At 40.3% G+C, this 12,461-nt stretch overlaps 1 long non-coding RNA gene across 2 annotated transcripts; it reads right to left on the bottom strand.

The window, feature by feature from the left end:
* Window positions 1–239: 239 nt before the first annotated feature.
* Window positions 240–5,084, bottom strand: LOC308193088. Of its 2 annotated transcripts, none has more exons than XR_013949365.1 (3): window positions 4,959–5,084; window positions 3,656–3,701; window positions 240–1,507 (listed from the first exon to the last, which is right to left on the bottom strand). It is a non-coding gene; the product is annotated as an uncharacterized lncRNA (long non-coding RNA). The 2 variants fall into 2 exon arrangements; XR_013949366.1 differs by having other exon boundaries at window positions 4,863–5,008.
* Window positions 5,085–12,461: the final 7,377 nt, after the last annotated feature.

Here is a 12,461-nt window from a genome sequence, read left to right on the forward strand (position 1 = left end):
TTTCTTTCCTTTGCTTCTCACTTCTCTAGCTTGTTATTAATAGGCAATAAATTTTACTGTCTCCCTACTCTGTTTCACCCATCACATTAATTGTTGAGTGATCTCCCTGTCCTTCCCTCAACCCTTGAGCCCTTTGCATTGTATTTTCCTTTGAGGAGGGGAGTGAGAGAGTGGTTGCGGAGTTCAGCTGCCCAGCAGGGTAAAACCACCACACTGCCCCTCTGCTCCCCTCATGAGGAAGCTGCAGGCCACCACGAGGCCTTCCCTCAGTCTCTTCTTCTATGGGCAGAACAAACCAAGAGACTTCAGCCACTTCCCATACATCTTCCCCTTTAAAACCCTCACTGTCTTTGTTGCCTGTAACACTGGCTTCTTTGCTTTCAGTGGCTTGGTTAATAAGCCCAACTGCAGGCATATGGGTCAACTCTCTGGAGTCCTTGAGATCCTTCCCAGCTCTTGAGACAGCTTTTTTTGGTGAAACTCCCATGTTGTGTTAATATTGTAATGAACTTCAAAAATAATAATTCTTACATCCATCTTTCACTCTCTTATAATGGGAGTCTCTTAACACCATTTTTTTTTTCAAAATTGGGGAAAAGAATTTTCACAGTTTTTGCTTTGTGTTATTTTTTCATTTGCTTTTTTTTTTTGTTTTTCCTAGACCCCTTAAGTGAATAAGTACTTGAATGAATAACTACTTGTTTCATTTTCTTTTAGAAATGGTGGGCTTTGTCCCCTTCTTTTTCTTCTCAATTGCTATGTCCTATATTGCATAAAAGATGGAGCAGGTGTTGGAGATAACTGTTTAGCTTTATGTTTACAGAGCCAGCCAATGAAAATAAGCCTAGAAAGTCTAGTTTTTGGGTAATCTTGCTGTTTACACACCATGTCTGGATACATACCTGTAATCATGAAGGAAGTGCACTTTATGAGCTATGAAGGGATCTTCCAGACTGTGCTTTTCTGAGTAAGGGTCTGGGGAGCAGCAGTGAGAGCACTGTGTCTGCACCTCACCCCTGCAGCCTACCTGACCCCAGGCAGCAGGCATCGTACCTGGGGTATGTGCTTGGATGACAAGAGGTCCAGCCAAGCATGCCTGTGGGTGCACTTGCAGTCCTACACATAGTCCTCGAGCAACCATACAATATAAAAAATACACATCTTCTTGTAATCTTCTAGGCTGGAAGTATATTGGATCTGGCACGTGGCTTGAGATCTAGGCATGTGGAGTACAACAAAAATGAAGGAGTGGGGTTTCAGAGAAACGTAACAGCTTGGCCACTGGGGAGAGAAATCTTCTGGGGCTGATCAAGTGTCAGAAACAAGAAATCAGGCATCGTTTTACATTAATACTATCTTTCCAAAGGAAAGAACACTTTAGATAGTGACAGGAAACTTTTGCAAGTGAGTTGCTTTCCCTCCAGCTTGTTGGACCGCAACAGCAAAAACACAGCTCAGCAGTACATGTTGCAGTTATGCCAGCAGCAAGATATTCAGAAGGGATCATCTGTAAAAATAAAAATAAAGAAAGGAAACAGAACAGGAGTGATCAGCCATCATGTGATGATGAGCAAAGATTATTCATGACCTTGGAAACAGGACTTTCCAAGCCAATCTGGTATGCAAAGCACTGGGAATACTGTTTCTCCCTGTTTTACCTGTTGTCGCTGCCAAACAAGGAAATTGTAAGTTCATCCTCATTTTGCAACATTTTGGATTAATTGATAAGCAAAACGCAAAAGGAAAAAAAAAAAAAAAAAGCCAAGTTGCAGGAAGATTTTACTCATGGTGAATTTAGTTTTAGTTCCATCCTTGTAGACTGCCATCTAGGGGTAACTCAGTAAAACCTCATTAAAGGTTGAAGGCTTCGTCATGTTAAAAATCAAAATGGAAAATACCTCACCAGTACATTCCATGATCTTGTTAGAGAAATTGAGCATATTTTTGGAGTATATAGGGTGGCATTAAAACTATATTAAAAGCAACTGGCAAGAGATTACTACAGCATGCGAAGGAATTAGGTTTTATGTATTAGGTCTGAAAATTATCATTCCTTCAGTCCAACAAACTACCTGATATTTACAGCCAAATCCTCCCGTGCCATCAGAGTGACTGGAATTCATTAATTCCGCTTAATGTCCAACTAGTGTTCCTTTCATATCTTGGCTTTTGAACAAGCATGAGAAAAACTATGAGCTTTCAAAATACTGACTCATAAATGTGATAATTAAATTAATTGAGTAAATTAGTTTTCTTTGATTCTCTTAAAGAACAAAAAGGAAATCTATTATTCTTACAAACGTGAGTATATTAGCAAACATATTCACCTATATTTTCGTTTTGTTGGCTTATTTTGATCCCCTGTTCCAACTTTACATATTTCTGATGAAAGAATTTTAAAATAATATGATTATATACACAAGCATACACATGCCTAACTTCTTCTTTTCTTAGCATCACTTGAGTTGGTTAAAGAAGTGTGATTTTTTTCCCTATCATTTTGAAAATGATAATAGGCAACCAAATTGCTTCAGAGAGTCTTGAGGCATTTAATTTTGCTGAGATACTCTGATGACATTTGAATTTCCACCATTATTCCATTTCCTAAAAGAAACTTGCTAAAGGAAAAAGAGAAAAAAAAATCACCAACCCTTTATTTTCATTCAAAGAGTCCCTCCCCAGCTTTCCTTTACGTACTGGAAGGTGTCCCCTAAGTCTTTTTCTTAGGCTTATGGATAGATGTCTTCTCTTTGTGTTTAATCAGTAACATGAGTCTGCACTACACCAAATATGAATGGACATCTGTAATTTATCACCCTGCTTCATAAATGGCATATATCTGACCTTCACCTAATTATTTCGGTTAGGTGATTACCTCAACCAGCTTGACCTGGTCTGCGAAATGGTACAACAATGCATCTAAAGCTGGTTTATTCCTTCCACTATCCCTGTCTTGCCTTTTCCTTTGTCATCTCTTTTTAGCCTAACATGGTCTAAAAACTGCATCTCACAAATGCTATTTTTTTTACAAGGTTTTCCATAGTAAGGCCTATTCAAGTCTAATAGCACTGCTGTATCTTCTCTAGCGTACACATTTCGTAATTTCTTTGGATTAGCAACAGTTTTACATCTCCACACAGTTCCTAATCTAGTCACAGTTTGGTCTGTGGCTTGGTCTCCTAGGTGTTGTTACAGGTATATATCGAGATAACTCTGTTCTGCTAGCATCTGTGATACAGAATCACAGAATCGTCTAGGTTGGAAGAGACCTCCAAGATCACCTAGTCCAACCTCTGACCTAACACTAACAAGTCCTCCACTAAACCATATCACTAAATTCAACATCTAAACATCTCTTAAAGACCTCCAGGGATGGTGACTCAACCACTTCCCTGGGCAGCCCATTCCAATGCCTAACAACCCTTTCAGTAAAGAAGTTCCTCCTAACATCCAACCTAAACCTCCCCTGGCACAACTTTAGCCCATTCCCCCTCGTCATGTCACCAGGCACGTGGGAGAATAGACCAACCCCCACCTCTTTACAGCCTCCTTTAAGGTAACTGTAGAGAGCGATAAGGTCGCCCCTGAGCCTCCTCTTCTCCAGACTGAACAATCCCAGCTCCCTCAGCCGTACATACAATACTTACATACTTACAAAATTATGCTCAGTCCTTTTCCGGGGGAGAGCTGCAGTAGACCAGCTGCAATAGAAAAAAAATGGTCTCATTTTGCCTTGAGCTGCACAACGTCTTCTCTTTACAATATTGATTTAGTATTTTATAAATATTTAATATTACTAGTACTGATGGAAACAAAAACTGCATTGCCAAATGTATTGATGTCATTCTGTCACTCAGTCACCATTCTTATGAACTCTTAGCACCCCTCTTCTAAGCAATTTCCACTCTCTAAATCACATAATTTCAACATGAGGATAATAGTCTAATAGTCAGTTCCATATTTTTGTAAGCATGACTTATAAAAGGATGGATGGATGGGAATCAATGATAATTATGGCTAAAACACTTAAAAAAAAAAAAAGAGAGAGAATGAGAGAGAGAGAGACCTGTAATACTTGGGAAAAAATGAATTGGTTGGAATTGTATAAATGGTTAACAAGCATTTAGCATGTTTGCATTCTAAAACTTTACACATTACTGAACTGGAAAACTCAGAGTTAAGGATATCAGTGGGTGAAATTTTTACCTTCACATTTTTACCTTCTTCCAAGTCACTGTCAAAATGCATTGATTTTTATAGGTCCTATTCTCATGCAGTGGCACGTAACACATTCTTTAGTTATGTGCATACCTAAGTGTATGCATTACTGAAGTCCAAAAATGGTAAAGGATTTTAGTTTTATTTAAAACTAAATAATAGTGGGTGAAGTTGTGCTGTGATTTATTTTTTCCTCAGTAGCTAGCCCTCTAATGCAAGGTTTCCTTCCTCCCATTTCCTGCTTTTACTAGAGAGGAGTTGTTATTTAGCAAGTGGCATTTTCTGCTCTACCCTGTGCTAAATCGACAAATGTAAAAGAATAGCAAAAACAGCAAAAAATTGCAATGATAATACAGCCATTTCCCACTTTTTTAAAGACCTGTACAAACATGAATAAATCACCCATAATAGCATATGATTATCTTTTACAGTATCTACACGATAAGAGGAATAAAAGCATATAGAGCTTTAGAAAATGAATTTTGCAGTGCTTTGCATTTTGTTGTTCCAAGAATGCTGTATTACACAACAGAACTAATATCTACTAAAACATATAAAAAGAAGGAAGGCTTAATTTTCCATACTGGACACAGTTGGAATCATTACTTAATATCGCTATAAAGAATTTTAAATTGTTGCCTGACCAACGAGGTTTTTTATTCGAGTTTCTTTTGTCATGGAAGCGTTCAAGTCTGAGCTCTGGTGCACCTACATACAACTGCAGGACATTTCTCATTTACCTGGCACTAAATTGCAATACAGCAGGGTTTTAATTTGAATAATATATCGTGGAGGAATGCTGCATGTTGGTAAGCCTTCATCTCCCTGAAGAGATAAGCTAAAATGCCAAGATGGGAAATTGTGTTTGCCAAACACCTGTCAAGCTGCCAAAAGATGCTCTGAGTGGAAATCAAGTGATGTGAAGAACCTGAACTGGGGCAGATCCCATTCTGAGTGAGAGACGGGTACGCAGAAATTGTGTCCCTTTCTAATTAGCTCTAGCAGTCACTGTGCCTGTGCTTCAATTAGCACTTTGTAATTGTAATTTCACTCTAACCTTATTTTTGATCTTACGTAACGCTAAACTTTTTCCTGCTGTCAGTGGGGAGTTCATAACAGTGAGTTAGAACGGCCCCGCCAGGCCTCCCCCGGCAGCTGGCGTCCCTGCCGTGTGAAAATGTATGTTTCACCCTTCAGCTACATTTAATTTAGAAATCTTTGAGCTCCTAATTGTTTCTGATAGTTTGGCCTAATTGAATCTAAGTGCTTTTGCATTCAAACTAGAATGCCCAGCTGGGCCGAAGCTGGAAAACGATGATCCTGAAATACAGCCCCAGAAACAGCATTCCTCCTCCGTGCTGACGGGTGACGTCTTCTGCACCAAGGCCAGGGGTATCGTCCATCCCCGCCTGATGCACAGACTGCAAGGGCAGGCAAGACCAAAGTCTTCTACAGAAGTGGATTACCACCTGCTGCTCCGTGCGGTGAAATGGCTACAGCCTGAGGCATCGTCCTCTCCTCCGATGAGGAAGGTGCTGGTGTGGGAGCTGCCCCATACATGCCACGGGCCCTTGTGAGGGAAAAGAGCTGTGCTGCTGTGGGGTGTGCCCCACCTGGGGTGGGGGAACAAAGCAGGGAGTGCTCCCTTCACTCTGGGGCTTCAGATGCAGCACATGGCTCATCAGCAGATCAAAAGATATACCTCCTGCAGGTGCATCAAGCCAGGGAGAAGGAAAGAAATCGCTGATGGTAGCTTTGTCAAATGGATTTGGAGAGTATGGCTCAGGAGTCAACTGGGAGAGTGCTGTATTGAGTGGGAGTCTGGACAGCAGACTGAGCCACAGCTGCCTGGGCTCTCCTGCGTAGGTCTGCCAGAGGTGTTTGCTGTTGTCTTTTCCCTAAGTTTATCAAAGCCATTGGTGAAATCCCATTAGTTTCCTTAAGAAATTCTCGCCTTACAGACCTCTGTAGTAGAGGAACATATGCCATCCAGGATCTGTTCCTACATTATTTTTTTTTTAAACAAATTCTGCTGTTCTCTTTAACGCTCAGGCAGGAATGAGTAATATTTGTATCACATCCCAATTCAGAAGCCTCTTCTAAGAACACCATACAACTGCTGCTCTGCACAGCATCTGTTACTGATCCATTAACAATCATAATGGTGGCATTAGTATTACTCTCAAGCACAAATACAGAATATGAACCCATAATCTTATACCCAAGCTAAGAATGATATGAATGATGGCATGAATAATATCTAATAATCATGTAGCTGCTAAAATTATATCCCTACAAAACGAGACAGACTTGTTTCCTTTGTTTTAAAGACTAAGTCTAATTAGGAGCGCTCCTGATGCATCTAGGAGGTTGAAAGAGCTTAGGTGATTGCTGTTGTGCATTCCAAATAAATCAGACTATTAAGCTCTAACATTTACATTTCGCAATTTCTGACTCGATAAAGTATACTCCCAAAGTAAATATCATAAATATTATTGCAGTATAGGAAATCTGTTTACAAAAGAAGAGCTAAGGAAGGCTATTCCATCGTTTCAGTTTTCGTCAAGGTGAAAAGCATACCCTTGCAATCATCTTACCGGGCTCAATCCTATGCTCCGTTAGCAGCAAAATTTTCCATTGAAGTCAGTGCAGATCATGCTTTCATAAGAGAATTGTGTATTCTGTACCAATATCTCATTTTGCTATCAGTGAAGTCAGTGGGAGGCATACTTCTGAAGGTAATGGTAGTAAAATGAAATCTTCTGCGGTGTTTTATAATGTGCTATACCAGCAGGAAAAGAACCGTCGATCTCAGGAATTGTGGAGGTTCACATCAAAGAACAGATTTGCTTCTGGTAAAGAAATGCATGGGGGTGGGCCTGGAATTAAAAAAAAAAAAAAAAAAGGCACTTCAGAGTAACCCACACAGCAACACGGGAAGAGTGTTACACCTCCTTGCCTCACGTGTTTTAATGAGCTGCATGAGAACACATCACCCGATTCATACCCTGACTTCACCATTCCAGGTAATGTCAATAAGTATTCAATATAGCGTTTCAAATAGTTTATTTTTAAATTTACTTATATTTTTCATAAAACTCTCTTTGTCTTCCCCAGAATTTTCCCAGAAACTAATGAAAAAAACTCTCTTTGTCTTCCCCAGAATTTTCCCAGAAACTAATGAAACCTTTTTTATTTTTTTTTTATTTTTTTTTTATTTTCCTAAATGAAAGAAGTTGTTTCATTTGACCAGGCAGCAATATTCTTTTGATTTTTGATGGGAAGCAAGAGAATCTTCCATTTGATCCAAAGTGATTTGTTTTCTTTTTTCCTACTTTGAACTCTTTCATATATGCTAAGCAAAGTTCATAGATGACCTTCTGAAAACTAAGTCTGTTTTGGCAGTCAGAGTCAGCACACTTCTCAACAACACTTCTTCAGTCCTCATGGGATAGTACGTAAAACTATCTTCCCCCTGCTATCAAGTGTTAAACCCATTGGAGCTCTCCCTAGAAATATTCACAATGTGCACTTAAAGAAGGGTGGTGCATAGTTCTCACCAACTCTTCTGCATATTTCCAACTTAAAAAATTGTCTCTGGACTTAAGCCAGGGAAATAATTTAACTTCTCACAGCAGACAAATTTTGTTTTCAGCATAGTTGCTATTCCCCAGATAATCGAAAAAGTCAGCCTACAAAGCTTAGGATAAATAAGAAATAAAGTAACAGAAGAAATATATTGCCCCAGTATTTCTTTTAATCAGCTAAATCACAGAATTCTTCCAGATCTAAAGTTTATGCAGAATATATAAATTTTTTATCTGAACAGATACACAGTTTGGAACATCCCTTTTCCATAAATAATTGGCAGAATGATCTACCAGTTGTTCATAGTTCATTGCAGACATTCCCAAATTCTTATAAATTTTAATATATGATTGTGTGATTTTATAAAACTTATCAGTAATGAAAAAAAAAAAAGAAATGTTATGATTACAAAGAAATGTTCACAATTTATTCTTTAAAAAGTCACTTGTCTGTAAAGGTTCAGCCTTCTGAAATTTTGAAATCATAATAATTCATGGGCTGAATACCGAGACTGAGATTGTAACAATAAAAATTGCTTTGGGGTTTCAACCCAGTATCCAAACAGTTCTATTTTTCTCATGACTGCTTATAACCAAACATTCCTTTATTGCCTGATCCTGCAGTGTGGTACTGGAGTAAGTTTTATACTGGGCTGGACATTGAGGCCACATTTGGGCTGTCCACCTTAAAAGCAGACCTTCGGAGTGTTTCAAAGCATCACTTGAGTTGTTGCATTTGTAAAATGTTCCAGGGCATGGTTTTAGCCCAAGCCAAGTGTCCAGACAGTTCCCAGGCACAGCTCCGGAGCTGGCACTGGCCAAGGATCGTTCCCCATGCACAGCGTGCACGTAACCACACTGCTCTGAGGGGCAACAAATTTCCTGGGTGTAGGCTTCCAGTGTCTGCTGGCCTCTGCCAGAGGATAATCCTAAGTGTCTTGAATTTACCAGCACAGGTGAAGCTTTAGCTAGCCTAGATGAGGCAACAGTACAGCCAAACTAATTTTCACATCAGTTAATCAACTGTGGATGAGCCATTTATACAAAAATGAAAGAACGAGTCTAATCTTTACAACTCATTTGACTTCACACTTGTATTAATTTCCTATTTCTTATGTAATGATTTCAGCAATTACTGGTTTTAGATCCTAGTAGAACAAAAGCAGGTAAAAAGATCAGTGCACCATAAATCATCCTTTCTTTGAGATGCATGAAAATTTGTGCCTCCGAATTGCTACTGACTCCCATTTTTCAGGTGCTCTCCCTCTGTGTTGCAGCACCATCCCAAAAGATTCTGCTAACACATAAATGATGCATAGACCAGGCAGCATAGACATAGTACTGCATAGTACAGTGAAGAAAAACAAACTAAAAGTGGAATTTGGACCGGGAAAAGGAGCTAAGTGGGAAAATCCATGAAAAGCGTAGTGTACAACCCTGCACAAATCAGCTACATTGAAGTACGAGCTATGACAGGAATCATGTGAAACGAGTTCTGCATCATCTGCTACTTTTAACCTACATGATATAGGACTGCAGCTGGGGCACTGAATCAGCATCTTAATGCAGCCAACCGTGCTGACTTTCCCACAAAACCTTCTCTCTGCCTTGCACTGGAGGAGAGGCCTCGCAGGGTAGGCAGGATGAGCGCTCTCCTGGGTCTTGGGGAACCTGTGGGCTGGGGGAGAGGGATCAGCCTGACCACAATCCCTCATGGACCAGCTGCTGCTGACAGTATGATTTTTGGGGGTGGGGAACAGCGAAGTAAATCTCAGAAAATTTTGCTCACTGTGTCTTCTCTCCGGACTTCTCATGGCTTTTTCCCTACCAAGCAGAGACCCTTGCCTTCTCAGTTATACCCAGTTCAAAGTCAGCCACCGGTAACAGTCATGCTGTTCTTACACGTGCATATGGCAGTCTAATGTAGGCATCAGGAGCGTGATTCATCAGAGCAAAACCAGACGTACATCTGAACTAGCTGTCTAGACTCCATTTATCATTTACTGAAACACATACTTCTACCAGGTGACTTGTCTCATGCTGAAGTTGCTCTCCTAAATGAATCGTATGCCAAAAAGTGCCTACTGCCATTAACCGCAAAGGGAGGTCAGATGTGCTTCAGGCATGGTCACCACACTACGGATGCCTAAAGTTAATAAGGTGAAGCTCAGCCTTTGTTGCTTAGGAAGTAACAAACTAATCCACAAGTAATAATATCCTAGCGTAAGATCTGCTGTAGCTGAATAAATCTAATCAAAGTTTTATTTAAATAAAGTATTGTATTTCATAGAGAGCATTTCAGTTTGTCAAGTAACTACTGCTGGATGAAATACTAGCATTTGTAGCATTCATCTTAAGTGTCTTTGACAAATAAGACGTAACATGAGATGTTGCACAGACTTTATGTAATTACTTTGTAATTTAACCATCAATTTCCTCAGGAAATGCTGTCAATCCCTTTAGGCCAACAAACCTCCCTTTCAGATGCAATGTGCCTTGCTTAGGTTGCAAGATGAAAGATTTCACCTTTATTCAGAAATGCCTACTGTTTTAACCTCTTTAAAAATAGATCTTATTTAAAGTCTATCAAACTTTTAATCGGCTTTATTTTTATGTTTCCCACACTTCCTTTGCACTCAGTAATGCTTGTTAGCTGGGTACTGTGATATCATGGTAATGAAAGTTACAGACCTGAAATACAAGCAGTACTTGTGGGATTGGTCACCAAGTCTCCTAACAGGCAAACTGTAGGTAAAACCCCACTTCTTACTCATTGTTTGGTTCTGCTCCATAGTTGGCAGAGGATTGTACAAAAGCTGTATATTAATACAAGCAGCCATCAGTTTACCCATTTCTAGGGATCAGCTACATCTCCTTGTCAAGCAGAAAGCTCATAGTCCTCGTAGCCTTGTCCTTCCTCACAACTTTTCTGCCTGGGACAACTGAGTCAAACAGATGCTCCCCGCCCGAGTGCAAGGGAAGAATGAAGCATGAGCAACAGGGCTCTGAGCAATTCCCACCCTCAATTTTTTTCTTCAAAATTATTTCATATCATTAACAATGCAAGTATCTGTCATTTTTAAATTTCCCAGAAAACAAACAAACAAACAACAACAACAACAAAAACAGTACAAATTTACAGAGACACTTAAAGAACACCTTAAGATCAAAGCATTATTTATCCACTTATCCACAGGTACAAACAAACAAAACAATAATAATAAGGTTGTGAAAAAGACCCCACTGATTGAACCATTGACTTCAGAGCACTGTTGGCTGTGAATCAAATACCTCATTCCTGAGTTAAAACTGACAGATCAAGTCTGGTATCACACAGGCACAGTTTAGATTATTTTTCCCCAAGATGCATTATGTTCTATTTTTTAACAATTAAGCTCATCTTACTTTTCTGTTCAACTCAGTTTTACGAGGTCTTTCTGGAGTCCCTCACCACTGGCCTAACATATTCCTCTCATATTTCATCTACAAACTTGGATATTTTACAGTGCACATCACTCTCCTGATCACTGATGAAGGTCGTATAGAGAACTGGACTTGACACTGATCCCTGGGGGACACCTCTGCTGACTCCATACTGAAAAGTGACCTTTGAGCTTTCTTCAAGTCCTCCTGTGCTTGAGGAGCTTTGGCCAGCTTACAGTTTATAAAACAACCAGTCCCCTAGAAACTCATTTGCTCTATTAAACTTTGGCATGAAACGCAGTCAAAGCCTTTTTGAAGATCCAAGTATAGTATGAGGAGTAGATCCCCCTCGTCCACGTGTTGAGGCCTCATCATGGTCCAGAAGGTGCAGGACTCCCCTTTGCTGGAGCCATGTTGACTCTCCCAAAGACAGAGAGTTAAACCATGTCGTCAGGGATCTTGTTCTTTCTCCTGGCATCTACCACCTTGCCAGAAGGGAAGCCAAATCCCCTCCAGGGCCCTTCCCTTTCACACACGGAGCTACGCAGGCCCTGGCAGTGCTGTGGCTCCGGAGCTGCTGGTGAGGGCCCTCAGGTCATGGCTCAACAACTCCGCATATGCACAGACTGAGCTCCTTCCAGCTCTGGGGTGAGCGGCCCCACGTCTGCTGGCTTACTGGCACATCACTATCCACTCGGACTAATACTGCTTATATGTTTCGTCAAAGCGACACCGCTCTTCTGAGCTGTCTGCCACAAAGCAAGGCCCAGGTGGGGCAACAACTCCACTGTCTTCGGCAGTAAAGACCAACGCAAGGAAAGTGCTGACTTTCTCTGCTGTAGTCTTAGCATCCCTGAGTGCCTTTTCTACACCTCACTCAACAAATAATCCCATAAACTCCCTAGCTGACTTCCTGCTTTCGCTTATATTTAAATCTAATTAGCAGGTTGAGCACAAAGTACTCTTCTTTTTAGCCCTCCTTATCTCCTGTTTTCACCTCACGTGGCATGATTATAGGCTTCAGTTTTGTGTCAGCTTGTAAACTTTCTGCTTTTTAAATGCTGATATTTTCCCTGTGGCGGCTTCCTTGCCCTTTCTAGTGAGTTGTGCGGGGATTTTATTGGAGTGCTGTTTTCTTTTAGAACTGGGGCAGTTTGCCAGAGCTTCTAATACAATATTTGTAAAAATATCAATACAATGATATCACTACTGTGTGAGTCCTGGAGTAGCTAT

The sequence above is a fragment of the Anser brachyrhynchus genome (assembly GCF_964034855.1).
Source record: "Anser brachyrhynchus genome assembly, chromosome: 1".
In the NCBI taxonomy this organism is placed as follows: Eukaryota; Metazoa; Chordata; class Aves; order Anseriformes; family Anatidae; genus Anser; species Anser brachyrhynchus.